Source organism: Vigna angularis, chromosome 5 (genome assembly GCF_016808095.1).
Source record: "Vigna angularis cultivar LongXiaoDou No.4 chromosome 5, ASM1680809v1, whole genome shotgun sequence".
Lineage (NCBI taxonomy): Eukaryota > Viridiplantae > Streptophyta > Magnoliopsida > Fabales > Fabaceae > Vigna > Vigna angularis.
Window position 1 is genome coordinate 25,793,945 of NC_068974.1, and position 10,215 is coordinate 25,804,159.

The 10,215-nt window shown below is 33.2% G+C and overlaps 1 non-coding gene across 1 annotated transcript; it reads left to right on the top strand.

The window, feature by feature from the left end:
• Nucleotides 1-9,898: 9,898 nt before the first annotated feature.
• On the top strand, nucleotides 9,899-9,971 carry TRNAR-CCU (transfer RNA arginine (anticodon CCU)). Its single transcript has one exon. It is a non-coding gene; the product is annotated as a tRNA-Arg (tRNA).
• The last annotated feature ends 244 nt before the right edge of the window (nucleotides 9,972-10,215 follow it).

The window sequence follows — 10,215 nt, forward strand, 5'->3', positions numbered from 1 at the left end:
AAATTGTGAACATTAAGCTTATTGTGCTCATACATAGTTTGAAGTTGAATACTTTTCCAGAAGAGAAAAACCTTAGCAAATCACAAAATTCTTTGTATTCATCCTCTCTTTGAGAGTTATCACTTGTACCTTTCCACATAATATTGTTTGTGTTGTAAATTATGAAGGAATTAAAGCATTTGGTGTTTAGCTTAGTTAAGTTAAATAGTCTAGACGTGTTGTCTAGGATTGAAACCAGAAGTTGTTAGAATACTTGTAAACTAGAAAGGTAAATCAAGAGTGGTTAAACTCAAACTAGTCGTATTGATTAGGTGAACTGAGAATTGTGAGAATATTTGTTGTAAACCTAGAGAGGTAAAACTCGTATAATCTTTTTTAAAGATTAGTAGAACTCCTTAAGAGTTCTTAAGGAAAAATTAGACGTAGTTCATGTTGAGTGAACTAGTATAAAATTTATGTTTTATTACTTTTCACTTTGAAACGTTTTCTATTTAAGTCTTCTATAAAAAATAACGTCTAAATATCTCATACAAACAAAGTATATCTTTTATAGTTTTTTATTATGATTTCACTAAATCTCACGTACTCCCTCCAATACAATAAGTATGTTCACACCAAAATATCTACATTAATTAATAAGGTTATAATTATTTATTTCGTCCTTTATACTACATTATATACTGTTTTATACATACATCACGTTACTTTTCTTTTTTCGTTTTTCAAAATATAACAAAATTTGGATGATATGTTATATATAGAATTAAAAAGACTCGCGGAAGATAAATTATAAATTTTTGAATAGAATTAATATATTCTTTGACATTGTTATGCCTTAATACATTAATTCATTGTAAAAAATAATATTCTTATACATTACAGCAAGCTCAAGCACATCTGAACAAAGATCATTATTTGGTCTTCCAATGAAGAATTAATTGAGGCACAAATACTAATCTGTAATTTAATGATTTCTTTTTCAAAAAATTAGTGCTGACTTGACCAATGCTATATTATTTTAATAAAAATATTAATTTAAAAATTAATGATATTATTGAGGCTGCTTAATGCTTAAAGGTCAACAGCTAACAAATTAGAGAGAAAATAGGGAAGAGATTTGAAAGAGAGAAAAGAGGATTAAAAAAGCAAAGAAGTAACTCTAAGGTGGATGAGGACGTGTCTCACAAAGATAGAGATAGTAGTTATATATATATATATATATATATATATATATATATTTCTTTTCACAAATTTTGTTATATTTTTTATTGTGCGGGTATAATTCATGGTTTTTTTTTTATGTTAATGTTATTTATTTATTAATAGGTATTTTATTCTCTCTCCTCTTTATCATTATTTTTTCTAATCTTACATACTTTTACTTTCAAATGGATGTCCTCATGTCCCACCCCACCACGAAAACCACATTCTATAGAATAATTTAGGTTTAAACCCTCCTTTTGTCCTAATTTTTATACAATTGGATCATATTTTTTGTAAAAATGAACACATTTTATCCTAACCGTTAAGTGTTCTTTGACGGCGTTAAATATAGCTGATGTGTTTATGCTGACATATATTGTTTGATTACGTAGAAATTTTATTTAAATTAAAGAATCATGATATGGCTTATCAAAATTGAAGGTGTCAAAGAAGCTTCCAAAGCCCTTCACACCCAGCACTGCCATTGACACGTTCCTCGACCTCGAAGCCAAGTCCCACGCCGTCTTCTCCTCCGACCCTAACCTCCGCAACCTCTCTCGCATCCTCTCCTCCCTCCCATCCCTAATCGATAAACTCCACAAACATAGCGGCTACTTCCCACGTCCCCTCCTCCAATACTTACCAAAAATATTGTTGTTCCAGTTGTTACCAATAAGGAGTATTGGTAAAACCTGAAGATGTGTTTTGATGATGCTGCAACTTATAGATTTTGGATGTAGTAGGAAAATATTTAAAAAAGCAACTTGTAGATTTTGAATGTAGTAGGAAAATGTTAACATTGTAATTTTTACTAGTATAATCGATTATGGTTAAGCAATAATCGATTATCACAAGTCATACTTGAATAATCGATTATCACTTCATATAATCGATTATCACTTTTTTGAAAACTCTGTAATGGACTTGAATAATCGATTATCACTTACAATAATCGATTATTCATGGCAGTTGAGAGCTGACCTTTGACATTCAGTGTACTTGGCTATATAATTTGATTTGGAGAAATCAGAAGGTAACGTTTTTTTTTGAACTGAGAAAGCTTAGAACACTGTGTGTTAGAGGAACGTTCTTAGAGAGCTTTTTGTTCATTGTTCCCTTGCTTGGTCTTGTGAAAGGAGAGGCTCGCGTATCGTGTGTCGATAGTCGGAGCAGACTCTCTTCAAGTTAGCAAGGTACTCTGCCTGGTCTTATGAAAGGAGAAGCTTGCGAATCGTTGGTCGATTGCCGGAGCGGTTCTCTTCAAGTTGGTAGAGTGATTCTTTTCGTTTTATTCCTGTTCATTTGATTGTAATCTGTTAAACTATTTTTAGTGGAACTGTTAATCACTATTTATAGTGATTAACGACTGGACGTAGATTCTGTTGAATCGAACCAGGATAAAAATCCAGTGTGTCAACTTTTCTATTCCTTACACTCTTTATTATTTTACGTATATCAACTGTTTGATTAATTTTTTGAAAGAAAAATTATTTTTACTAAAAGGACCAAATTAATTTTAATTGTGATCGAACACCCTTTCCGCTCTCTGAGTTTTAATTCCGCTGCGCTATACTCTTCGAAAAATACCCCCTCAGATACCAACAATTGGTATCAGAGCTTGCTTTGATAGTTTTTCAAAAAAAAAAATTATTTGCGAAAATGGGCGGTCACAATCAAAACCATGTATATGCTGAGGGTGCTTCCATTAACAGACCTCCATTGTTTACTGGTTATAACTATGCTTTTTGGAAAGTGAGAATGGAGATTTTTATGGGGTCTGTTGATAGAGGTATCTGGGAAGCTGTACAAAATGGCCCTTATATTCCTATGAATACTGTTGATGGTGTAGAGACTGAAAAACCTTATTTTAATTGGACTGCTGAAGAAAATAGACGAGCTCAGTTTGATATTAAAGCTCGCAATATAATTTCATCTGTTGTTGTACTTGATGAATTTTATAGAATTTCAGTGTGTAAGACAGCACAGGAAATGTGGGAAGTCCTCAGAGTCACTCATGAAGGAACAGAGGACGTGAAGCGCGCTAAGAAGAACACTCTCATTCAGGAATATGAGATGTTCAGAATGCAACCTGGAGAAACGATCTCTGACGTTCAAAAACGATTCACTCATATTGTGAATCATTTAACAAGTTTGGGTAAGACTTTTGATACTGATGAACTTAATGTGAAAATTCTGAAATCTCTGGACAGGTCTTGGCAACCAAAGGTGAATGCCATCTCGGAGTCTCAAAATCTTTCTCAGATGTCAATGCCAATCTTGTTTGGAAAGCTCCGTGAGCATGAACTTGAGCTGAGGAGATTGACTGCTGAAGAGGATCAAGGCAAAAGGAAAACTCTAGCTTTCAAGTTTGAAATATCTAAAGGAAAAAGCTCTAAGAGGATCGAAGAAGATGATTCTGATGATGAAGAAAACATGAGCTTGATGATACAGAAATTTGCAAAGTTCATGAAAGCAAAGGGAAAGGACAAGTTTCACAAAGATAGGAAAGAAAGTCAAGAATCTCCATCAAACGTAAAGTGCTTCGGTTGTGGAGAAAGAGGGCACGTAAAATCTGAGTGTCCAAAAAGCAAGAAAAGTGAAGACAAGAAGGAAAGAAAATTTCAAAGGAAAAAGAAAGCATACATAGCTTGGGAGGATAATGCCTCTAGCTCAACGAGTTCAAGTGACACAGAAGAAGAAGCCAATCTATGCCTTATGGCAGATTCTGAAGAAACTGGAAGTCAAGTAAGCGATTCCAGCTTTGAATCTAGTGAATTAGATTTACAAAAAGCTTTCTTTGAATTGATGAATGAATCTGAGAAACTTAATGCTGCTCATAAAAATTTAAAAAAGGAACATAATGAATTGAAGTTAAAATATGATAAACTTCTTGATGATGAAGTTGTTCTAAGAAATAGAGTTAATACCTTAGAAATTAAATTATCAGATGCAAATGCTACTGTTGAACCTGTTGAATGCTTGTCATGCAAAAGTTATATGTTTGATATTGATATACTTGAAAACTTACTTGCTAAGGCAACTAAAGCTAATTCACATGCTAAAACAAACCTTAATAAGAGCAATGGAAACATGCATCAAAATTTTAAATCCAAGGTAAGAAGAACTCGAAAAATTTGGGTTGTTAAAGGAACTTTTATTAAAAATAAAATTAGTGATGTATGTTGCTTTTACTGTATGAAGCATGGTCACACATCAAACAAATGCAATATCAAACATGTTGGTGTTCCAAGTGGCAAATATGCTTGGGTTAAAGCTGTGAGATGATGTAAACTTGCAAAAACTAACCCCAAGGACCCATATTGAGATTAGGGACCTAAAATTCTTGCTAACTTGTTTTGTAGGATCAATCTAAGTCCAAGAAGTCACTGTGGTATCTTGACAGTGGTTGCTCAAGACACATGACTGGTGACAAGAAAAGATTCATCTCTTTTGAGAAGAAGAAGCAAGGATTTGTAACGTATGGGGATAACAACAAAGGCAGAATAATGGGTACTGGAAACATTGGAGGAGGAAACACTTTGACAATAAAAGACGTCTTATACGTTGAAGGCCTCAAACATAATCTTCTAAGCATAAGCCAACTATGCGACAAAGGTTTCAAGGTAACTTTTGAGAGTGACAAATGTACTGTTTATTTTAAAAATTCTGCTGAAATTGCTTTGCAAGGTGTTAGGCATAATAACATATACTTGATTGATATTGAGAGTGCATCTAGTCATAGTATAACATGCTTAGTTGCTAAAGAAGAAAATCCATGGCTATGGCACAAAAGAGCTGCACATATTCACATGCAACACTTAAATAAATTAATCTCTAAGGATCTTGTGATTGGTTTGCCTAAACTAAAATTTGAGAAAGATAAACTTTGTTCTGCATGTCAAAAGGGTAAACAAACCAAATCTTCATTTTCATCTAAAAGCATGATTTCAACATCAAAACCTTTAGAACTTTTGCATATGGACTTGTTTGGTCCATCTAGAATTAAAAGTTTTGGTGGAAACTACTATGCTCTTGTAATTGTTGATGATTACTCTAGATTTACTTGGACTTTCTTTTTAACTCTGAAAAGTGAAGCTTTCAAAGCATTTAAAACTTTTGCTAAACGTATTCAAAATGGAAAAGATTTGAAAATCAAAACTTTGAGAAGTGATCATGGTGGTGAATTTGAAAATGAATCGTTTGGAAAATTTTGTGAAGAATTTGGCATTGCACATAATTTTTCTGCACCTAGAACTAGCTAGAATTAGAAGAATTAGATCATTAGAAGAATTAGCTAGAACGCTTATGAATGAATCTAATGTGCCAAAATACTTTTGGGCTGATGCAGTAAGTACTGCTTGTTATGTGTTAAATAGGATACTTATTAGGCCAATTCTAAAATTAACTCCATATGAACTGTTGAATGGTAGAAAACCAAATATATCTCATTTGAAAATTTTTGGATGCAAATGCTTTGTCTTAAATAATGGAAAAGATAATCTTGGAAAATTTGATGCAAAATCTGATGAAGCAATTTTTCTAGGATATTCTTTGACTAGCAAAGCTTATAGAGTGTTCAATAGAAGAACACTGATAATTGAAGAATCAATGCATGTTGTCTTTGATGAGATTGTAGACCTTGAGGTAAATCCTCTTGAGTCAAATAGACCCATTGCAGGTGATGAGGATTACTTAAGAGAAGCCCTTGAGGAGATGTATCTAAATGAAAATTATCCTCCGGAGCTTCAAGAAACACCCCAAGTCGTTGATTCCAAAAGCTATCAACAACCAAGAGGACTATCTTTGGACAACATCATAGGAGATATATCGAAAGGGGTAACTACTAGACATAATTTAAATAATTTTTGTCTAACTGTTGCTTTTGTGTCTCAGGTAGAACCTAAAAATATAAAGGAAGCTCTTCAAGATGACAAGTGGTGCATTGTTATGCAAGAAGAGCTAAATCAATTTGAAAGGAATGAAGTTTGGGAACTTATTCCAAAACAAGAAGAATTCCAAGTCATAGGAACAAAATGGGTATTCAAGAACAAGCTTGATGAGGATGGAAACATCACAAAGAATAAAGCAAGGCTAGTTACTAAGGGATACTGCCAAGAGGAAGGTATAGATTATGATGAAAAGTATGCACCGGTAGTCAGGTTAGAAGCAATTAGATTATTACTTGCATATGCATCTTTGATGAAATTTAAACTATATCAAATGGATGTAAAAAGTGCTTTCTTAAATGGTTTTATAAAAGAAGAAGTGTATGTTAGTCAACCTCCTCGCTTTGAAGATTTTAAATTTCCTGATCATGTTTACAAGTTGAAAAAGGCCCTTTATGGTCTTAAACAAGCACCTAGGTCTTGGTATGAAAGACTTAGTACCTTTTTAATAGAAAATGAATTTTCTAGAGGAAAGGTTAATTCAACCTTATTCATTAAGAAAGTAGGAAAACACATTTTAATCGTGCAAGTTTATGTAGATGATATCATTTTTGGGTCAACTGATGATTCTTTGTGTGAAGAGTTTGCAAAAATAATGCAAGGTGAATTTGAGATGTCTATGATGGGTGAGTTAAACTTTTTCTTAGGAATACAGATAAAACAAATGAATGGTGGAACATTCATCTCCCAAACTAAATACTGTAGAGAAATTCTTAGGAAATTTGGTATGGATAGCTGCAAGGAAGCTAGTACACCCATGGGTACTTCATGTTATTTAGATAAGGATGAAATTGGAAAAGGAGTGAATGAAACCATGTTTAGAGGCATGATAGGATCCTTGCTATACTTAACTGCTAGTATACCAGATATTATGCAGAGTGTTTGTGTATGTGCTAGATACCAAGCCAATCCTAAAGAATCTCATTTGACTGCAGTTAAGAGAATTCTAAAATATCTTAAGGGAACTACTTCATTTGGACTTTGGTATCCCTCTGATGCCTCACCTAGTTTAATAGGATACTCTGATGCAGATTATGGTGGCTGTAAAATTGATAGAAAAAGTACTAGTGGAACCTGTCATTTCTTGGGATGTTCTTTAGTGTCATAGCACTCAAAGAAACAAGCATGTGTAGCTTTGTCTACCACCGAAGCTGAATATATTGCAGCTGGAAACTGTTGTGCCCAAATTTTGTGGATGAAACAATAATTGGAAGACTTTGATATCTTCCTTGTCAAAATTCCTCTAAAATGTGACAATACTAGTGCGATAAATTTGACCAAGAACCCCATAATGCATTCAAGAACTAAGCATATAGAAATTAGGCACCATTTCTTAAGAGATCATATTCAAAAGGGGATTGTCAAATTGAATATGTTGATACCTTACATCAATTAGCTGATATCTTTACCAAGGCTCTACCTAAAGATAGATTTTTTGAGCTTAGAAGAGAGTTAGGAGTTTTAGACATATCTTAGAATCAAAATCTATGCAAATTTTTGCATTTTTCGTAAACTTAACGCTTCATAATCGATTATCACTAAGTTATAATCGATTATTCATGCATAAAATTCAATTCTGGAAAATCTTGAGCAGATAATCGATTATCATTATGCACAATCGATTATCATGCAATTCTAGGCAGTAATTATTGAACTGATAATCGATTATCACGAGCCATAATCGATTATCGCGCTGACAGTTTCAAAAATAGAGCCGTTGAAGCATCCCATAACGGCTATAAATGGTCATAAACGGCTAGTTTTTCCATTTTTCTTATAAATAGCCACCCATAATCGATTATTAGACACTCCTTTGCACCCAAATACTGCTGAAATCAAATCTAGAGCTCAAATCTTCTTCATTTCTCTTCACCTTCTCAAAATCTCATTTTTCCATTCTTCCTCCATGGCTGACTCAAGAAGGCACCATCGTAGAACAGCTGGAGCCTCCTCTTCTTCTCAACCACGTCTTGCAAACATAGATGGATGGATTTCAGATCAAGGGAAACATGCAGACTTTGTTAATTCCTGGCAAGAAAGGAAGATCATGGCGGTAAAGTTTTTTCGTCTTGACTTTTTCCGCTTCTATGGCTTTCAATTTCCAAACACTTTTGCTGAGCAGGGGTTAACGCATCTGTTAGAACAAAAAGGATGCATTTATCCTGATCTTATAAGAGTCTTCTACTTCAACTTGCACTATCGAGATGGGATAATATCTACTAAGGTCAAGGGAGTACGCATCATTTTAGATGATGACGTATGGACCAATGTTGCTCAACTTCCCATCTGGGATGATGCTATCAAAGTCCATTTAGGACTTGAAGATTTCAACAGGATGATGACTTTTCAATCCTTCCTGCGTCATCCTGAACGGCAAACAAATAGAAGGCAATTACTGGTTTGAGGTTTTAAAGTTGAAGAAAGGATGATTCACTACTTGATTGTCTGGATTTTATGTCCTAGAGCAACCAACCATGCTCAATGCTCTGAGCAGGATTTACTTCTGTTGTATGGGATTCTAAATCACATACACATCGATTGGCCTGCTCTCATTGCTGACACAATGGTAAAAGCCAAGAAATCCCATTCATATCAATTTCCCTATGCTCTTCTTATTTCTAGGATTTTAGAATTCAAAGGTGTACCTGTTGAAGGAGAACTCGTTCAAACTATTGAAGCTGTGGGGTCAGAAATTGGAGATACTACCTTTCGTCAAATGGGATTCATTACTAGAGGCACAATCCTTATTCACAAAGATGATGACCATCCTGATGTAGATGAAGATGATGACATGGACACTCATATGGCTGACCCAGTAAGTGTTGCTGCTCCGTCTGATGCTGGACCATCCAACATACCCTCCTCTTCCTCAACTTCCATGGGAGAGTGAGTCCAGTGAAGTGGGTGGTGAAGGGAATCTGACCAGATTTGGATGAGCCACGTCAAAAAACTCTTAATTTTAAAAAGAAAATTCCACGTAATAAAACACTTCTACATTAGTGTGCATAGGTCAGCAACTGCTAACGCCGTCAGAGAGCACTTAACGCTTACGATAAAATATGTTCATTTTTACAAAAAATATGACCCAATTGAGACAATTGAAAAAATGATGACCCAACTGAGATTTCCATACAAAAATTAGGACCAAGGAAAGGTTTAAACCAATAATTTATATAATAATGACAATGGTAATTTATATAATAATGACAATGGTGCTTAGCATAAGATTATTGAAAAAATTATCTTGAAAATTATTTTTTTTAATAAATTTACATATTATATTCTACCTATATAATAACTATTTATTATAAATCATTAACAGGATATTCCATATTTCAAAATCTCATAATACTTTCCAAAATTTGTTAAATATATATATATATATATATATATATATATATATATATATATATATATATATATATATATTAAACAATTATCTCTGATTTTGTAAAGCACGTCCTTTCTTCAGGGTTACTCTTTTTTCTTTAATCCTCATTTATTTCTTTTTTTCTAATTTTATAATTTTTAACAAATGTTAAGTGTATTCCAAACATTTCATAATATAGCCAACTTAAAGGGGACAAATTTTGAGTATATTCTAAACATTTTGTCAATTAATTTTATTGCCACCAAAATTAAAACCTTGGATGTGTTTCTTTCTTTTTCGAGGGATGAGTTTGGGTAGTTTCCTTTTATTCTTTAATAAAGAAACAAATTAAACCAAATTGACATTTACAATATGAGTTGCGCTTGTAGCTCAGTGGATAGAGCGTCTGTTTCCTAAGCAGAAGGTCGTAGGTTCGACCCCTACCTGGCGCGTGATTTTAATTTTTGACAGATTTAAATACTTTTTTTTATAGTTTTACTATTAAGAAGATAGAAGCAATCACCTTAATCGAAAAAGAATCTTATTTGGATTTCTTATATTTGTATATTCTTAATAACCACAAAAACTACTGTTAAAAAAAGGGTGTATTTCACAATAAAATCTCACTAGCAAATATTTTCAAAAAAAATTGTCTCTTATTTACATAAATTTTTTGCTAAATCAAAAAAGTTTCTC